The sequence below is a fragment of the Anomaloglossus baeobatrachus genome, chromosome 7, assembly GCF_048569485.1.
Source record: "Anomaloglossus baeobatrachus isolate aAnoBae1 chromosome 7, aAnoBae1.hap1, whole genome shotgun sequence".
NCBI lineage: Eukaryota > Metazoa > Chordata > Amphibia > Anura > Aromobatidae > Anomaloglossus > Anomaloglossus baeobatrachus.
In genome coordinates this window covers 41,614,919-41,635,438 of record NC_134359.1, presented here as the reverse complement: position 1 = coordinate 41,635,438, position 20,520 = coordinate 41,614,919, and the positions used below count along the sequence as shown (strand labels likewise).

The 20,520-nt window shown below is 49.0% G+C and overlaps 2 protein-coding genes across 4 annotated transcripts in view; one reads left to right on the top strand and one right to left on the bottom strand.

The window, feature by feature from the left end:
• Nucleotides 1-836, bottom strand: part of PKP4 (plakophilin 4) — a 391,306-nt gene extending 390,470 nt beyond the window's left edge. The window contains exon 1 of the mRNA XM_075317248.1: nt 654-836. The gene's annotated coding sequence lies outside the window, so the exon portion shown is untranslated. The remainder of the gene's footprint in view (nt 1-653) is intronic.
• The window catches only part of CCDC148 (coiled-coil domain containing 148), a 214,909-nt gene that overhangs the window by 1,193 nt on the left and 193,196 nt on the right, over nt 1-20,520 (top strand). The window contains exon 1 of one of the 3 annotated variants that reach the window (XM_075317247.1): nt 935-1,055. The exons of 1 other annotated variant lie outside the window; for it this stretch is intronic. The gene's annotated coding sequence lies outside the window, so the exon portion shown is untranslated. Of the gene's footprint in view, nt 1-934; nt 1,056-20,520 lie in introns of those variants that run through there. One more of the 3 variants, XM_075317246.1, reaches the window with a different exon arrangement.

Sequence of the window (20,520 nt, the reverse complement as noted above, 5' to 3'; positions counted from 1 at the left end):
GTAGGTCCTTGCCCTTGGCAGTGGGCACCTGTCTGGTAGGTCCTTGCCCCTGGCGGGTATCGCCTGTCTTATAGGTCCTTGCCCCTGGTAGTGGGCAACTGTCCTGTAGGTCCTTGCCCCTGTCCTGTAGGTCCTTGCCCCTGTCCACCTGCCCTGGTGGTCCTTGCCCTTGGCAGTGGGCACCTGTCTGGTAGGTCCTTGCCCCTGGCGGGTATCGCCTGTCTTATAGGTCCTTGCCCCTGGTAGTGGGCAACTGTCCTGTAGGTCCTTGCCTCTGTCCTGTAGGTCCTTGCCCCTGTCCACCTGCCCTGGTGGTCCTTGCCCCTGTCCTGTAGGTCCTTGCCCCTGGCAGCGGGCACTTGTCCGGTAGGCCCTCGTCCCTGAGGGGGAGGGGGCACAGCAATGGGCACTGCCCTGTAGATCCTGCCCTGGAGGGGGCAGCAGCACTGGCTCAGGGTCCGTGCCGTATCCTGGAGAAGGGACATCCGTAGGTGCGCGCACTGATCCGATGTAAAGTCGCCGCGCGTTATCCAGAGCCGCACACAGAAAGTTGCCCATCAGGAGCGGCAGCCGAGACCCTGCAGCAGCCGGAGGGCGGGCGGGAGCCGGCTCCGCACACTCGTGCCATCCCGTACCCAGCAGCTCGCACTTACCTGCCTGCGCGCGTGTCCCCGGGCCCCGGAGCCCGCCGCCTCATGTGCACAGCCGCCGGAAGCCCCGCTCCTCGGGCGCGCGGACCTCACCCCGTGTCCATGCTGCGGGAGCCCAGTCCCCACTAGCGCGCACACCGCAGCAGCAGCAGCAGCGCCGGGCTCCCAGCCTGTGACGTCACGGCGCAGCCGCTCTCCTCTCGAACTCCCATTGGACAAGACGCGCCCTCTAGGCAATCCTATTGGATAACTCCTTAGATCCAAACCTGCCAATCAGATACCGGGGTCTCGTTGCCTCAGTTACCGATGCTGTTGACTGGAAGTGGGAGGAGCGTTGGTGCTGGAACGGGACATTTATCCCGAGTGTATCGCGACAGAGCCAATCACACCTCCCCGGAATCCCAGGTGAGTCACCACCTACGTGTCACCATTTGTGTGTCTGCATATCGCGAGCACGTGAGGTCAGGAGATAGCTGTGACGGTGTCGCAGCGGCAGGTCATCGCTTTCTTTACGTCACTGCCGTCATCGGAATGAAGCGGATTTGATGTTTTCCGTCTTCCTGAGCTCATTGTCGCCCCCTGGTGGCGTATTCCGGCAGGAGCTGGGGAAGGCGCTGACCCGCGAGCAGACATCTCCTGCGGATTTACAAGTCGCATTTCTGCTTCATTCACATTCATCCGTTTTCGTGTATACAAAAAATAAAATGTTAATTTTTATTGGGCGCATTTTATTCATGACACGTCTCCATTTTTTTCTTTTTGGGGCACAAAAACCGTGCACAGTCCCATAGATTATACAGGTGTCGCTCGTGTACGGCTCCATAGATTATACCGGTGTCGCTCGTGTACGGCTCCATAGATTATACCGGTGTCGCTCGTGTACGGCTCCATAGATTATACTGGTGTCGCTCGTGTACGGCTCCATAGATTATACTGGTGTCGCTCGTGTACGGCTCCATAGATTATACCGGTGTCGCTCGTGTACGGCTCCATAGATTATACTGGTGTCGCTCGTGTACGGCTCCATAGATTATACTGGTGTCGCTCGTGTACGGCTCCATAGATTATACAGGTGTCGCTCGTGTACGGCTCCATAGATTATACTAGTGTCGCTCGTGTACGGCTCCATAGATTATACTGGTGTCGCTCGTGTACGGCTCCATAGATTATACTAGTGTTGCTCGTGTACGGCTCCATAGATTATACTGGTGTCGCTCGTGTACGGCTCCATAGATTATACTGGTGTCGCTCGTGTACGGCTCCATAGATTATACTGGTGTCGCTCGTGTACGGCTCCATAGATTATACTGGTGTCGCTCGTGTACGGCTCCATAGATTATACTGGTGTCGCTCGTGTACGGCTCCATAGATTATACTGGTGTCGCTCGTGTACGGCTCCATAGATTATACTGGTGTCGCTCGTGTACGGCTCCATAGATTATACTGGTGTCGCTCGTGTACGGCTCCATAGATTATACTTGTGTCGCTCGTGTACGGCTCCATAGATTATACTGGTGTCGCTCGTGTACGGCTCCATAGATTATACTGGTGTCGCTCGTGTACGGCTCCATAGATTATACTGGTGTCGCTCGTGTACGGCTCCATAGATCATACTGGTGTCGCTCGTGTACGGCTCCATAGATTATACTGGTGTCGCTCGTGTACGGCTCCATAGATTATACTGGTGTCGCTCGTGTACGGCTCCATAGATTATACTGGTGTCGCTCGTGTACGGCTCCATAGATTATACTGGTGTCGCTCGTGTACGGCTCCATAGATTATACTGGTGTCGCTCGTGTACGGCTCCATAGATTATACTGGTGTCGCTCGTGTACGGCTCCATAGATTATACTGGTGTCGCTCGTGTACGGCTCCATAGATTATACCGGTGTCGCTCGTGTACGGCTCCATAGATTATACTGGTGTCGCTCGTGTACGGCTCCATAGATTATACTGGTGTCGCTCGTGTACGGCTCCATAGATTATACTGGTGTCGCTCGTGTACGGCTCCATAGATTATACTGGTGTCGCTCGTGTACGGCTCCATAGATTATACTGGTGTCGCTCGTGTACGGCTCCATAGATTATACTGGTGTTGCTCGTGTACGGCTCCATAGATTATACTGGTGTCGCTCGTGTACGGCTCCATAGATTATACTGGTGTCGCTCGTGTACGGCTCCATAGATTATACTGGTGTCGCTCGTGTACGGCTCCATAGATTATACTGGTGTCGCTCGTGTACGGCTCCATAGATTATACTGGTGTCGCTCGTGTACGGCTCCATAGATTATACTGGTGTCGCTCGTGTACGGCTCCATAGATTATACTAGTGTCGCTCGTGTACGGCTCCATAGATTATACTAGTGTCGCTCGTGTACGGCTCCATAGATTATTCTGGCGGCGCTCGTGTACGTCTCCATAGATTATTCTGGCGGCGCTCGTGTACGGCTCCATAGATTATTCTGGCGGCGCTCGTGTACGGCTCAATAGATTATTCTGGCGGCGCTCGTGTACGGCTACGTTCGAATTTTCACTATAAAAAAAAAAACGCAGCATCTTCTAGATCCAGCAAAGTGAATGGATTTATAGAAACCTCCTGCCGCTGCGCCTCCTTATTAATCTGCGGTGCGTTTCACATCTGCAACACATCGATTTCTCCTGCGAGGCGAGGAGTATTCTGTGCGGATCTTCCCCATAGAATTGCATTATCCACAGGTAAAAAATGTACATGTGTTTTCAGTGTATTTCCACTGTGTAAAATGTGGCAAATCCTCTACGTCAAAACCAGTGGCTACCATTTACATCAGCAGTGGGGAACCTCTGGCCCGCAGGCCATTTACCTGTGATGTATATACAGCAGTCTCAATGTCTCCCATGTGATGTATATAGCAGTCTTGTTGTCTCCTATGGGATGTGTATATAGCAGGCTCGATGTCTCCTCTGTGATGTACATGATAATAATAATTTTTATTTATATAGCGCCAACATATTCCGCAGCGCTTTACAATTCAGAGGGGACGTGTACAGACAATATGAGACAATACAAAATAACAAAATTCAAATACCAAGAGGAGTTTACAGTCTACGAGGAAATAGGGGAGACACAAAAGGTGAATGGGGGGGAAGCTTGTCATATATGGTCCAGCCCATTTTGTGCGTACATCATCTGGTCTGGCATCTCTGGTAGGTTTTTCTTTTTTGTTGTAGTTCTATGTGGGGTTTTCTTGATAAATTAGTGTAGGGACTCGCAAGTGTGAGTATCCGTGACGTGGATTGTGGGCTTCCATATTTTGGACCAAAATATCAACTAATATCTCATAATTGAAGGATGGCACATTTTATCCATTTTTGCAGGATGTGTGTGGACCTTTTGATTTTAGGTGGTATATTGGTGAGCCTGTCGTGTGTGATGCATGTATATAGTGCTAACTGACCCGCCTGGCCTAGTGTTGTGCGTCATTTATAGGCCACAATTCAGACACTGTGCACCTCACTTATCAGTGTGAGATGCCCCTGTATAGTGCTGATTAGCCCGCCTGACCTGGGTTTCTGGCGTCATCTATAGGTCACAGTTCAGACACTGTGCATCACACCTATCTATATGATGGGCTCCCAGTACAAGCCTTATTAGGCTGCTTTCACACGCCGTGCGGCTCAATCCGGCTGTGAAACCTATGCAATGGATGCGGTGAAAACACTGCATCCTTTGCATACGTTTTTACATGCGGCTCGTCCGTTTTTTGCCGCTTGCGGCATGCTACTGAGCATGCGCAGTGGCAAAAACCGCATGCGGCGGCCGGATGCGTTTTTTGCCGCATCGCGCCGCATCCAGCATCCATAGGGATGCATTGAGAAAAGCGCCGCATCGGCCGGATGCAGCGCAATGCGGTTTTTTTTTGCCGCACAAACAAACGTGCCAGGCAACGTTCCATCCGGCCGCCGCATCGGCTAAATCTGCCGCATGCGGCAAAAACCGGACCAAACGCAAGGCCATGCGGCACAATCCGGCACTAATTAAAGTCTATGCAGAAAAAACGCAACCGGCAGCAAAAAAATCCGGTTGCGATTTTCCAGCAAAGTGCCGGATTGTGCCGCATAGCAAAAACCAGAGGTGTGAAAGCAGCCTAAGGCGGGCTTTGCACGTTGCGACATCGCAAGCCGATGCTGCGATGTCGCACGCGATAGTCCCCGCCCCCGTCGCAGGTACAATATCTTGTGATAGCAGCCGTAGCGAAAATTATCGCTACGCCGGCTTCACATGCACTCACCTGCTCTGCGACCATCACTCTGGCCGGCGACCCGCCTCCTTATTAAGGGGGCGGGTCGTGCGGCGTCACTGCGACGTCACACAGCAGGCAGCCAATAGGGGCGGAGATGAGCAGGATGTAAACATCCCGCCCACCGCCTTCCTTCCGCATATCCTACGGAAGCCGTGGTGACGCCGGTAGGAGATGTTCCTTGCTCCTGCGGCTTCACACACAGCGATGTGTGCTACCGAAGGAATGAGGAACAACATCGGACCGTCGCGTCAGCGTAATTATGGATTACGCCGACGCTGCACCGATGATACGATTGTGACGCTTTTGTGCTCGTTAATCGTATCATCTAGGGTTTACACACTGCGATGTCACATGCGATGCCGGATGTGCGTCACTTTCAATTTGACCCCACCGACATCGCACCTGCGATGTCGTAGTGTGCAAAGCCCGCCTAAGTGTGCAAGTTTTTTGCTAAGCAGCCGTCCCCCTTCCCTCTAGGTTGAATGGGTTGAGTGGCTGTGACATCAGCATCTTGCACCTGGGCTGCAGCCACCTTCAAGAGCAAGATCTACCACGTTCTGTTTGTGCGTACAGTACAGACCAAAAGTTTGGACACACCTCATCTCTAGAACAACTGTTAAGAGGAGACTTTGTGCAGCAGCCTTCATGGTAAAATAGCTGCTAGGAAACCACTGCTAAGGACAGGCAACAAGCAGAAGAGACTTGTTTGGGCTAAAGAACACAAGGAATGGACATTAGACCAGTGGAAATCTGTGCTTTATCTGATGAGTCCAAACTTGAGATCTTTGGATCCAACCACCGTGTCTTTGTAGAATGTATGTCATTAGCAGAGCGGAGGGCACGGGTGGGGTGATAGACAGACATGAGGGAGGAGATGTAGGGTGGTGTGGAACCGTGGGGATCTTTGTGAGTCAGCGTGATACGTTTATATTGGATTCTGTAGCGGATAGGCAACCAGTGTAATGAATGGCACAGAGCAGAGGCGTCAGTGAAGCGGTTGGAGAGGAAAATGATCCTGGCTGCAGCATTCAGGAGGATTGGAGAGGGGAGAGTGGAGAGTTTGGTAACAGAGAGACCAATTAGTAAAGAATACAGCAGTATCGGTGTCTTCTATGTGATGTGTATATACAGCAGTCTTGGTGTCTCCTATGTGATGTATATTGCAGTCTCTGTGTTACCTATGTGATGTATGTACAGCAGCTTTGGGTCTCCTATGTGATTGATATATATATATATATATATATATATATATATATATATAGCAGTTTCAGTGTCTCCTATGTGATTATACAGCAGTCTCAGTGTCTCCTATGTGATGTATACAGCAGTCTTGGTGTCTCCTACGTTGTGTGTATAGCAGTCTCTATATCTCCTATGTGATGTATATACAGCAGCCTCAGTGACTCCTATGTGATGCATATAGCAGTCCCGTCTCTTATTTGATGTATACACCACTCTCGGTGTCTCCTATGTGATGTATACAGCAGTCTCAGTATTTCCTATGTGATGTATATAGTAGTCTCATTGTTTGTTATGCGATGTATACAGCAGCCTCGGTGTTTCCTATGTGATGTATACAGCAGTCTCAGTGTTTCCTATGTGATGTATTGTATATTGCAGTCTCTGTATCTCATTTATGATGTATATACAGTAGCCTTGGTGTCTCCTATGTGATGTAAGCACCTTGCAGTGCTTGAGTTCTATAAATGTAATGTGACCAGTGATGAATTTCCCACTGTGATAAAGCTGCAGGATAATATCCATCTGCAGAACTTTCTGCTGCGAGTTATTTTCAAAATGTATCGTACAGAGTTGACTGCGCTTCAGACCGACGCAAACCATGAGAAGTAGTTGCGAGTGACATCATCACACATGCCACCTACCATCACAGCCGCTCCAAAGAGCGTCAGCTCCAGCCATCACATCAGGGGGGCTTAATTAATTGCTTGACCGAATATCACAGGATAAATTTCAAACTGATAATTTTGTACATCCCCCAAATGAGTATAGAAATATCCAAATGGCCTTTGGCAGAAAAAAAGGTTCCCCACCCCTGATTTACATGATTCAGTGAAGAGTGATATCTCCAATGTCCTAGTGCGGCGCCACCTGGTGTTCAGAGAAGATAACAATGTGTGTGTGACTGATGAGCCGAGTCCTGGTGATCAGTAACTCTCCCTACAGTCAGGTCTCCGCAGAGCAAGCAATAGAAAAAACCTGCCCAGCATGTCAGAAAAGGAGCAGGGCCTGATGATCCATTGGAGAGGTTGCCTGCTACACACAGGGGAAGTCAGCTGCCAGAAGGGGAAGGAGACTGACTCCATCCAGAACCAAGGGGCAGACGTGGAAGTGAGACATAATGACAAGGGATTTTATTTACACTTTGAATTACTTTGGAGTGGCTATTATGTCGGGACGCTTGGTGATGGCCGCTGCTTACTTTATGGAGAGAGGTACAGCGTGTAGTTTGCATTTCTCCCCCCTCCCCCTTAGGTACGGAGGCAGCTGTATTTTCTCTCATTCATCATTTGATAGTCTCATGATACTGAGGTGTCACCGGATATTCCCGTTGGCTGGATGGAGACATAAAACTTCTTTGTTTCTGACACAGGGACGACTGTAGTATCATGTGACGGCTAATATCGGGATAATGGTTCACATGTGAGCATCAATAATAGAGAAGGTTATTATTACCGACAGCAACCGGTCCTAGCACCGACTCCTCACCGTAATGTGCCGGCGGAGGAGGCTCTGATCCCGGCTTTATTGACTTCCTAGAATCTCCTTATCGAAATATGTTCACCTACGAGTCGTGGTGACAACCGATCCCGATTCTCAGTTTCAATGCTCACCAGTCCTCGACCCACTAGTAATAGCCAGAAGTGCCCAATTACCCAATCTGCTGCCACTACTTGAGCCGGCATTTCTGGGTATATTGCCAGGGTATACAGGACAGGATTAGGAAGCAAAGGCCAGAAAGGAGCGAGTCAGGGAGGGTGAGTATGATTTATTTACTAGCTGTAGTACCCGGGCGTTGCCTGGGATAGTAAGGGCGCTCTCACACATCCGGCTTGTCGCCGGTTCGACGGATGCGGCGCACGCCAGTACAGTGTATACAGTACACTGGCAGCACAATAAGCGCCGGTCACATGCTGTCATGTGACCGGAGCATGTGACCCGGAAGTTGTGGCGCTGCCACTGTACAGTATCATACTGTACTGGCGTGTGCCGCACCCGTCAAACCGGCGAAAAGCCGATGTGTGAGAGCGCCCTAACTGTCTGTCTGTCTCTCTCCCAGTCTCTGTCTGTGTGTTGCTGTCTGTCTCTCTGTCTGTGTCTTTCTTTGTCTGTCTTTGTCTTTCTTTGTCTGTCTTTGTCTATGTCTCTGTCTGTCTGTTTCTATCTCTCTGTCTGTATTTGTATCAGTCTATCTGTCTCCATCTCTGTGTCTGTCTCTCTCTATCTCTGTGTCTGTATCTTTCCCCGTCTGTCTGTGTCTGTCTCTTTGCCCCGTCTGTCTCTTTGCCCCGTCTGTCTCTTTGCCTCGCCTGTCTCTTTGCCCCGGCTGTCTCTTTGCCCCGGCTGTCTCTTTGCCCCAGCTGTCTCTTTGCCCCGGCTGTCTCTTTGCCCTGGCTGTCTCTTTCCCGGTCTGTCTCTTTCCCGGTCTGTCTCTTTCCCTGTCTCTTTCCAGGTCTGTCTCTTTCCAGGTCTGTCTATTTCCGGGTCTGTCTCTTTCCGGGTCTGTCTCTTTCCCGGTCTGTCTCTTTCCCGGTCTGTCTCTTTCCCGGTCTGTCTCTTTCCCGGTCTGTCTCTTTCCCTATCTCTTTCCAGGTCTGTCTCTTTCCAGGTCTGTGTCTTTCCCTATCTCTTTCCAGGTCTGTCTCTTTCCCGATCTGTCTCTTTCCCGATCTGTCTCTTTCCAGGTCTGTCTCTTTCCCGGTCTGTCTCTTTCCAGGTCTGTCTCTTTCCAGGTCTGTCTCTTTCCAGGTCTGTCTCTTTCCCCGTCTGTCTCTTTCCCCGTTTGTCTCTTTCCCCGTCTGTCTCTGTCTGTCTCAAAATTGGCATCTGTGCAAAATTTCGTGATTGTAAATGCAATGGTGCAGTTTCCTTTAGCGGATATACACACACACACACACACACACACACACACACACACACACACACACACACACACCTTTATATATTAGATTTACTTTGAAGCCATTTAATAAGATATCCATCCCCTTATATACCGGTATAATTAAAAATAATGTGTCTTTATTGAAATTCGGATCTGTCTTCTATCCGCAGCCAAATGTACACGTGTGCAGCAAGAGAGGAGTCCGTCCACACCCGGAGTCACACCATTATACTGATTTCATACAGAATCGATGTTAAAGTGACACCTGGGACGGTAAATATAGTTCTGACCCAGTTAGAGACAGAACTGGGTTGATGTCCGGCAGAGAGTAAACTGCTGGCGTCAGGACAGTCTATACTTTCTGCTCTTTTACTACACAGATTTAGACACCATCCAGATTTCTACAGTTTGATTGTTGCGCAGACACTTTACTCAGAGATGACACCAAAGCGGGAAAAAGTTAGTTCCCCAGCACGAAAATAAACCCGTCCCTCACCTCTCCGTCCTCCCAAGATAGATTGTGAGTTTCTGGATAATCCAGGACAAATCAAGCAGCAGAAACATTATTGTTGGCAGGTGCTGCTAAGGCCCCTTTCACACGTCAGTGTTTTGTCGTCAGTCACAATCCGTCGAATTTTGAAAAAAACGGATCCGACGACTGATGCTGCTGGATCCATTTTTTTCTCATCAACTTGTATTAGCGACGGATGGCCTCACGTTTCATTTGTCGTTCGACGGATCTGTCAAAAATTTTTGTCCGTCAGACGGAGACAACGGACAAAGTAACGCTTTTGTCTACGTCGAAAAATCGTTTACTAGAATGGAATAGGCACAGGATCCGTCGTAATCTGTCATTTGGTAAAATGGAAGCCTATAGGCACAGGATCCGTCGTAATCTGTCATTTGGTAAAATGGAAGCCTATAGGTGCAGGATCCGTCGTAATCTGTCATTTGGTAAAATGGAAGTCTATAGGCGCAGGATCCGTCGTAATCTGTCATTTGGTAAAATGGAAGCCTATAGGTGCAGGATCCGTCGTAATCTGTCATTTGGTAGAATGGAAGCCTATAGATGCAAGATCCGTCGTAATCTGTCATTTGGTAAAATGGAAGCCTATAGGTGCAGAATCCGTCGTAATCTGTCATTTGGTAAAATGGAAGCCTATAGGTGCAGAATCCGTCGTAATCTGTCATTTGGTAGAATGGAAGCCTATAGGTGCAGGATCCGTCGTAATCTGTCATTTGGTAGAATGGAAGCCTATAGGTGCAGGATCCGACGTAATCTGTCATTTGGTAAAATGGAAGCCTATAGGTGCAGGATCCGTCGTAATCTGTCATTTGGTAGAATGGAAGCCTATAGGTGCAGGATCCGTCGTAATCTGTCATTTGGTAAAATGGAAGCCTATAGGCGCAGGATCCGTCGTAATCTGTCATATGGTAGAATGGAAGCCTATAGGCGCAGGATCCGTCGTAATCCGTCATTTGGTAAAATGGAAGCCTATAGGTGCAGGATCCGTCGTAATCTGTCATTTGGTAGAATGGAAGCCTATAGGTGCAGAATCCGTCGTAATCTGTCATTTGGTAAAATGGAAGCCTATAGGTGCAGGATTCGTCGTAATCTGTCATTTGGTAAAATGGAAGCCTATAGGTGCAGGATCCGTCGTAATCTGTCATATGGTAGAATGGAAGCCTATAGGCGCAGGATCCGTCGTAATCCATCAAATGACGAAATCCGGTAACTGATTCCATTTTTTTAACTGAGCATGCTCCCATTTATTATATTTAGTATCAAATAGCCAGCCAGTCGGATCCGCCGAAAATGGATCCGTCGCATCAGCTTTTCCACAATCTGCGACAGATCCATTGAGCCAACGGATTGTGACCGACGGCAAAAAACTGATGTGTGAAAGGGGCGTTATGGGGTGTTTAAGTGGGAACGTCCAACAGGACACTATGCAGGCACTGGTTATGGGGCACTGTGGCAGGCACTACTTGTGGGGCACTGTGACAGGCACTGGTTAGATAACACACACAGTATGATGTACTGATTATGGGGTATGGTGGTAAGCACAGCACTACCTCACAGGCACTGCTTATGAAGCATTGTAGCAGTCTTTTTTATTTTTGAGGCACTGTGCAGGTACTGGTAATGGGGCACTGTGGCATGACTTTTTTCTTGAGGCACTTTGGGGTATTGCAGCACTTTTTCTTAAGGCATTGTGGTAAGCACTTGTTATGAGGCACCTTAACAGCCACCTTTTCTTGAGGCACTGAGACAGGCATTGCTTTTGAGACATTGTGGCATATCTGGTCCTTTGTTCAGCACCGTTTATGGGGCACTGTGGCAGCCATTGTTTATGAGGCACTGTGGTGGGCCCCAGTTATTTAGCCCTGTGGCAGACACTGGTTATGAGTCTCTGTGTCTGACAGTTATGGGGCCCTGTGGAGGCACTGGTTATGGGGCACTGCATTGACACTAGGTATGGGACATTGTGTCAGGCACTGGTTATGGGGTCCTGTGTCAGGCACTGGTTATGGGGACCTGCATCTGACACTGGTTATGGGGCATTGTGGCAGGCACTGGTTACAGGGCCCTTTGGCAGGCACTGGTCATGGGGCCCTATCACAGGCACTGGTTATGGGGACCTGCACCTGACACTGGTTATGGGGCATTGTGGCAGGCACTGGTTACAGGGCTCTTTGGCAGGCACTGGTCATGGGGCCCTATCACAGGCACTGGTTATGGGGCCCTGCATCTGACACTGGTTATGGGGCATTTTGGCAGGCACTGGTTGCGGGGCCCTTTGGCAGGCACTGGTTATGGGGCCCTGCAGTGGGCACTGGTTATGGGGCACTGTTGCGGGCACTGGTTATCGGGCCCTGTTTCAGGCACTGGTTATGGGGCCCTGCGTCAGGCACTGGTTATGGGGCCCTGTGTAGGCAGAGGTTATGGAGCCCTGTGTCAGGCACTGTTTATGGGGCCCTGCGTCAGGCACTGGTTGTGGGGCCCTGCGTCAGGCACTGGTTATGGGGCCCTGCTCAGGCACTGGTTATGGGGCCCTGTGGAAAGCACTGCTGATGGTGCACTTTGTCAGGCACTGGTTATGGTGTACTTTGTAAGGCACTGATTATGGGGCCCTGTGGCAGGCACTGGTTATGGGGTCCTGTGGCAGGCACTGGCTATGGGGCCCTGTGGCAGGCACTGGCTATGGGGCCCTGTGGCAGGCACTGGTTATGGGGTCCTGTGGCAGGCACTGGCTATGGGGCCCTGTGGCAAGCACTGGTTATGGTGCACCTTGTAAGCCACTGGCTATGGGCCATTGTGGCAGGCACTGGTTATGGGGTATTGTGGCAGACACTGGTTATGGGGTCCTGTGGCAGGCACTGGTTATGGGGTCTTGTGGCAGGTACTGGTTATGGGGTCCTGTGGCAGGCACTGGTTATGGGGTCCTGTGGCAGGCACTGGTTATGGGGTCCTGTGGCAGGCACTGGTTATGGGGTCCTGTGGAAGGCACTGGTTATGGGGTCCTGTGGCAGGTACTGGTTATGGGGTCCTGTGGCAGGCACTGGTTATGGGGTCCTGTGGCAGGCACTGGTTATGGTGCACCTTGTAAGCCACTGGCTATGGGGCATTGTGTCAGGCACTGGTTATGGGGTCCTGTGGAAGGCACTGGTTATGGGGTATTGTGGCAGACACTGGTTATGGGGTCCTGTGGCAGGCACTGGTTATGGGGTCCTGTGGCAGGTACTGGTTATGGGGTCCTGTGGCAGGCACTGGTTATGGGGTCCTGTGGCAGGCACTGGTTATGGGGTATTGTGGCAGACACTGGTTATGGGGTCCTGTGGCAGGCACTGGTTATGGGGTCCTGTGGCAGGTACTGGTTATGGGGTCCTGTGGCAGGCACTGGTTATGGGGTCCTGTGCAGACACTGGTTATGAGATCATATTTTATACATAAAATTAGCTACCATAAACCAGTCTTTCCAGAAAAGGTTTCTGTCCTTTGGTGTGACAGTCCAGAGTTGGCGTTGCCTGTCACTGAGCACAGACCTGGCCGTGTGAATGGACCGTCCCTGCTGCTCCTAGGACCCCCGGTAGAAGTTCTGTACATTGCTGTACATCGGTGACATAGAAGAGGTGGCCCCTGCCCCTCGGTGTACAGAGCTCGCAGTCACTGATGGCCGCCCTGCCTTTATTATGCCACAATACAGGGAAATGAATCTCCGTCCTTGGCGAGCCTCCAGCAATGTCAGCGAGGTGTCATCAGCACCAACCGTCCCCGCGAGGATCTGTACATTGGGAAGTTACTCCTCTAACTAGCACTTTTTCAGTTCTCTCCTGAATATTAAAGCGATATAGTTAAAAGTTGTTCCTCTGTGCTGGACCCCTGCGTTTCTGGCATATTCACTGTTCACTTTGATCTGGGGATTTCGGCTAATATGTTTTTGGTTTCCAGCTGCTCAGTCGGGATTAACCCTTAGGCCACGTTCACATTTCTAAGTACAAACCATAGCATGAGAGTTGTAGAAATTTGTATAAATTTATCACATTCTACAATCATATTCTTAACAGAATTACTTTGCGTCAAAGATGGGTGGTGGTCCCATGAACCCACCATTCACCTCGTTACATACTATGGCTACTCGTCCTCACCGACTCTTTAAGGAGATAATATGGATGACGGAAGATGTTAAAGGGGCTGTCCAGTAATCGGCATACAATAGATCACCTATATACAAGATAGGTAAAGAAATATCTGATACATGCGGGTTCCGGAGCAAGCGTTCCCAAGATTCCGTTTGATGAAGTGATAGATATAACATGTTTCCATTCAGGGCTGCCACTAGGAATTTCAGGGCCCCTGACTGGCATAATTTTGGGGCCCCCTTGAGACTCCACCGCAGCTCGGTAGTTATGCGGCGCCGCTGGTTTGTAAGCCAATAAATGAAGTGTGAAGGGGCCCCCCTTCTGTTGGGGCCCCAGACTAGAGTCCTCTTTGTCCCCCCCCGGTGGCGGCCCTGTTCCATTGTCTATAGAAGTGATGGTCGCACATGGTCACTTTACTCCATTCACAAAGGGAACTTTGGGTCCAGCATTCTGGGGATCAGCAGGGATCCATGTCCTCCTGATTGATAGATCGGCGGCACGGTTGTGCTGTTGGCCCTATATACTCTTCTTTGCCTCTATAGCATCGATGGAGTTTAGGGGCACTGAAGACGATGGGATCCAGTAATCTGTCCAGCTTCAAAACAAAGCTTACCAGCTTTACAGCAATAGCTTGTAAGCACTGCACTCCTTGCCTAAGAACCCAACCACCGCTGATAGAATGCAGAGGTAGCCGGTAACCTCGGCAATAACCAGTAAACCAAAAATGTGAAAATCCTTCCCTTCTTGAACTCGGAGCATTTTTTTAATAACTGGTAAATTCCACCAACGTTATTTATTTTTATAAGCACTTTATCCATTCAAGAACTTAAGAATTTGTTGGAAACTAAACTGAAAAGGCAGACGATTGCATCAGAGTAACTCCTAAACCAGAGGTCTTGTGAGGAGTGCACAGTCAATACCAAAAATGGTCCCAAAAATGACAGCCGGTGAACCGGAGACTGGACCATGGGCCCATACGTACGGTTCAGCAGTCTGCATGGGTACTGAAGGCTGGTCCATTTGGTGCAACCCCAAAGTAGAGCTTGTGTAGCACACATTGCTGGCTGTGATAGAAAGAAAATTCTTACTTAAGAACCAGCGCTGCCACCGATCGGTCTAAATGCCCGCGCTGGACCCCTATTCACCACCAAAACTGCCTAAAATGGGCTTGTGCTCATCATAACTAGACTATGGAGCAATGGAAGAGGGCGACTTCACTGATAATTCACTTTAATTTTTCATCATATGGATGGTTGAGTGCTTCACCTTACCTTGAGAAGAGATGGTGCCGAGATGAACTGTGAGAAGACAAGCCGGCGGAGGCAATACATGATCAGTGTGTGGTCCGGAGATTGTGCTACTGGGAAACCTTGTATCCTGACATTGGTGTACATGAGACACAGTCCACCAACATACACAATATACGGAACAAGTTATAATTATTTATTATAGTGCCATTTATTCCATGGCGCTTTACAAGTGAAAAGGGGTATACGTAAAAAACAAGTACAATAATCATGAACATTACAAAAGAAGGCTGGTACAGGAGAAGAAAGGACCCTGCCCGCGAGGGCTCACAGTCTTCAGGGGATGGGTGAGGGGACTTTAGGTGAGGACAGAGCTGGTTGTGCAGTGGTGTACTGGTCTGAGGGTTATTGTGGGTTGTAGGCTTGTCGGAAGAGGAGGATCTTCAGGTTCCTTTTGAAGCTTTCCACAGTAGGTGAGAGTCTGATATGTTGGGGTATAGCGTTCCAGAGTATGGGGGAGGCACGGGGGAAATCTTATATGCGATTTTGGAAAGAGGAGATACGATGGGAGTAGAGAAAGAGATCTTGTGAGGATCTGAGGTTGTGTGAACGAAGGTACCGGGAGACTAGGTCACAGATGTATGGAGGAGACAGGTTGTGGATGGCTTTGTAGGTCATGGATAGTGTTTTGAACTGGAGTCTTTGGGCAATGGGAAGCGAATGAAGGGATTGGCAGAGAGGATTGGCTGGGGAATAGTGAGGGGAGAGGTGGATTAATCGGGCCGCTGAACTTAGGATAGATTGGAGGGGTGCCAGAGTGTTGGAAGGGAGGCCAGAGAGTAGCAGGTTGCAGTAGTCAAGGTAGGAGATGATGAGGGCATGCACTAGTGTTTTTTCTGATTCTTGGTCAAGAAGTTCATGGTAACCTCCTACCCTAATGTGCACAGATTTGTGTTGTTGATCACTTGCATTGAAATGTGTCCAATAATGTCTACTAATTTCTGGGAAACCATTAAAGGGAATATCCAAGTGTACGATATTGGGTATTGATGACGTAGGACACCAGGATCCCATCACTTGAGTTCACCCCCAACGTAAGGCTAGTTTCACACATCCAGCTTTTCGCCAGTTTGCTGGATTCGGCGGACTCCCAATACAGTGTGCTACAGTACAATGGCAGCACGGCACCTTCCGGGTCACATGACAGCATGTGACCGGAGCTTGTTGCGCTACCATTGTATTGTATACACTGTACTGGAGTTTGCCGAATCAGGCAAACCGGCAAAAAGCTGGATGTGTGAGACTAGCCTAAGTGCCTTGTGAAAAACTCTTGACCTGCAGTACACAAAAACAACCACTAAGCGGTGCATGAACCTGTGGTGTTTCCAGTGGATGATTGTATCTGAGATCGATGATCCCATTTGCTGGAAATCTGGTTCCTGGAAAACCTCCGATTGATCAGTGGGTATCTTGGTGCACAGGCCCCCACCGGTAGCATGTTAGAAGACATTAAAAGGTAAATGGCATCCCATGGCATCTCCGCCCTCACACATGTGACGTTCGGCATGCGGGTGTTCATAGGCCGCTGCATTCCACGCTCAGCCCAAATACCTTACTTTCGGATATCCGGTTTCCAGACAGAAAAGTTATTCTACTCGGGGCTTTCACCGGTATTTTCCGTATGGAGTTGAGCAGGTGCTTTATGAGTTCTGCCGGACTCTCACATCCATCTATTACCTGATATATTATTGTAATTGAGCTCTTGCCCCTCAGGCACTTAGAAACCCTACACCGCTGCTCTCAGCCCATTACATGATCCCTTGAATTGGATGTATATAACTTTACGGACGTTGTCTCGATTAATAAGCAATCAGAAGCAATGGCCGCAGCCAAATGCAAACACCGTGCAGATAGATAACCTGTAATAGAAAATAAAAGGTGAAAACTCGCAGACAAAGGGTAACATGATCGTCCTCCTGGCGTTAACTGGTGACATGTCGACAAGCCGGAGACCATTGTGTTTCGTCAAAAGAACACCGGAGGTATGCTGGAGGTGTGACGCCGGCCATTGTTCAGACGCTACATCATTCATCATTGTTGTACAGAACGCCCCGATCCTTTGGAAATCGCACAGATCGTTTTATGATTGTCAGGATAAAAGAAGATTGTGAAACAGAAAACCCTGTGGACAAATATCACAGTGTACAGCTCATTATTGAGGACGGGCTCCATCAGCCTTCCCCATAATGCAGGGATAGGATGCAGTCTGTGCTTATGAGGGTCAACATAGAGGAGGCTCGGGAGAGGTTTGTAGCACCCTTCTAGAAAAGCTGTGACATGTCTGAAGCAGAGGGGCGAAACCTTACACCTAGGGGCCACATGCGACCCACAATGCCATTTTGGGTGGCCCCAACTTTCTGGTCAGAGACTGGTATGTTCGTATTTGGTGTTTTCTCATAGTAGACAAGGTTGATGTGTGGTGCAGAAGAACTGATATTAATTGTACCTGGGGTCTAGATATGGGACCCCCTATTTATTATCAGAATGGGGGCTGACAAATCAGTGGTGCAACCATACTGGTGCCCAAGAGGTAGGGGGTCACATCTACCTCCTAGCAGGTGGAATTGTGCTTTTCGATGAGTTCTTGGGATGAAAAGAGCCCATATATTGTTCTTGCACAAGGGCCCTTTTTCTGTCCATGTCCACCAGGGGGCTCGTGGTACCTTGTAGATCGCAGCAGCATAAAGTGATCTTTGGAATTTACAGATTATATGTCAAAAGTACAGTTACCGATAAATTATGGTTGCAAATAGATACACAAGTGGATCAGTTACCTTGTTCCTTTATGATTAGGCCTGGTACTGCCTCGGCACTGGGGGGCGCTGTGGAGCCACTGATTTCCTAGGGACGTTCCTCACACGTGACAAGACACAACCTCCCAGAGAAAAAGAGAAAAGACCCCTAAAAAATCTCCGCTCTCATTTTTATGAACCTACGTACCTTCCATGTATCATCCCCCTTCTGTGACCTAAGACTGGGCTGAACATGGGCAGTGCTTCCAGTTTCCAGACAGTTATGAATTTGCAGTTTTCCCAATATGTCCGCCCCTGAGTGTCCCATGCGGAAGATATAACCATCATATTTCAAGTTCTGATTTGATCTATCTATGGATAGGAAACATGCCCGCCTGTTGGCTTTCCTCGGTGAGTTTTTAATTTCGGGCTGATCGACACGTCACACTATAGTATTAATGAAAAATATGTGTGACGTGCCTTGTCGTGTAGCCAGAAATATGCCAGCCCTTTCTGTGGGAGCAACGCGCTCCCCAATATTGTAGCTCTTACACAGGAGTCTCAAAGTCTAAACAATCTAGTTTAAAGCTGTTTGTAAAACTTTTTGCCCTCCCATTCCTAGCTAAATTACTCTTGACAGCAGGGGGTTTGGTTCTACTCAGGAACTGTTCCTGAGTATTGATTAACTCTTGTCACCCTGCCATTTGGTCCTTGTGACAGAGCAGGATGTGTGTTAATGTGATAGCTGACTGACATGTTTGAATGTCATATCCCTCTACCTCCTTTCAGCAAAACTGGAGTTCATGCCAGGCTTGATAAGGGGGTGTGCTGGAATCAGAGGCTGGTTTGAAATGTCATGTGCTCACCACAAAACCTACTCCATTCAGGAAAGATATCTGGATTAAGGTATGCCATGAATTAGATGGACTGTGGTGACACCCCCTTTACGCCGTCAGTTCTACCCATTTTGGCAGAACTAGGTAAAATTTGTAAATATGCCAAAAAATGTCTATTTGTTTTGTGTTGTCTCTAAATGACCAGTGGTGGACTCGGGACCTAAAATTATATATATATATATATATATATATATATATATATATATATATATATAATATATGTGTGTATACTTTGTACACAATCACAGCCAGTTAAAAGGAAAGGGGTTTTCCCACAAACAAAGTTAATTTTCAAGGTGATTTAATCATTAGATCTTGGAATAATAATAATAATTTCCACAATTGAACGTGATTAAAAATAATGTTTCTGTGCTGAGATAATCATATATATGTGTCCCTGCTGTGTACTGTGTAATGGTCGTGTCTGACTGTACAGGGACATGGTCTGATCATACCACATCGTTTGAGCAGGGTGGGGGGGGGGTCACAGAAGCGTATAAAGACATTACAGCATAGGATCACAGGCAATTCTTTTTGTGAGGTAAAATATTTGAATGCCTGTTTATAAAAAAATGTTTCACCTCAAGGAAAGAATAATTTGCCATCCCATCCAGTGCTATCTATACTCTCTTTTACTTCCTCCCCTGCCCAGGAGATGTGGTATGATCAGACCATGTCCCTGTACAGTCAGACACAGCCATTAACACAGCAGGGACAATATTGTGATGCCTGCCTGGAGCCACTTTCACAGGATAGGTGAAACAGTTGGATAGAGGCAACCGCCCACAAATCAGGAACCCAGACCCTGCAACCCTTTAACCCCTATACAGGGATTTGGAATTCCGACAGAGCCCAGGTGGTCCCTGCCCGCCGAAGACTGCAGTCTTGAAAAGAGCAGTAACCAGGCAGGGTCAAATCCAGAAGGTAGAACAGGGAAAAATCGTCAGGCGGGAGAGTGGTCAGATATCAAGCTAAGGGTCAAAACCGGAACTAGCAGCGAAGTACAGAAACGGCAGGCAGAAGAGTGGTCGGGCAAACAAGCTAAGGGTCAAAACCGGAGCTAGCAGCGAAGTACAGGAACGGCAGGCAGAAGAGTGGTCAGGTAAACAAGCTAAGGGTCAAAACCGGAGCTAGCAGCGAAGTACAGGAACGGGAGGCAGAAGAGTGGTCGGGCAAACAAGCTAAGGGTCAAGACCGAAGCTAGCAGCGAAGTACAGGAACGGCAGGCAGAAGAGTGGTTGGGCAAACAAGCTAAGGGTCAAGACCGAAGCTAGCAGCGAAGTACAGGAACGGGAGGCAGAAGAGTGGTCAGGTAAACAAGCTAAGGGTCAAAACCGGAGCTAGCAGCGAAGTACAGGAACGGGAGGCAGAAGAGTGGTCGGGCAAACAAGCTAAGGGTCAAAACCGGAACTAGCAGCGAAGTACAGGAACGGCAGGCAGAAGAGTGGTTGGGCAAACAAGCTAAGGGTCAAGACCGAAGCTAGCAGCGAAGTACAGGAACGGCAGGCAGAAGAGTGGTCAGGCAAACAAGCTAAGGGTCAAGACCAAAGCTAGCAGTGAAGTACAGGAACAGCAGGCAGAAGAGTGGTCGGGCAAACCAGCTAAGGGTCAAAACCAAAGCTAGCAGCGAAGTACAGGAACGGCAGGCAGAAGTGTGGTCGGGCAAACAAGCTAAGGGTCAAGACTGAAGTTAGCAGCGAAGTACAGGAACGGGAGGCAGAAGAGTGGTCGGGCAAACAAGTTAAGGGTCAAAACCGGAACTAGCAGCGAAGTACAGGAACGGCAGGCAGAAGAGTGGTCGGGCAAACAAGCTAAGGGTCAAGACCGAAGCTAGCAGCAAAGTACAGGAACGGCAGGCAGAAGAGTGGTCGGGCAAACAAGCTAAGGGTC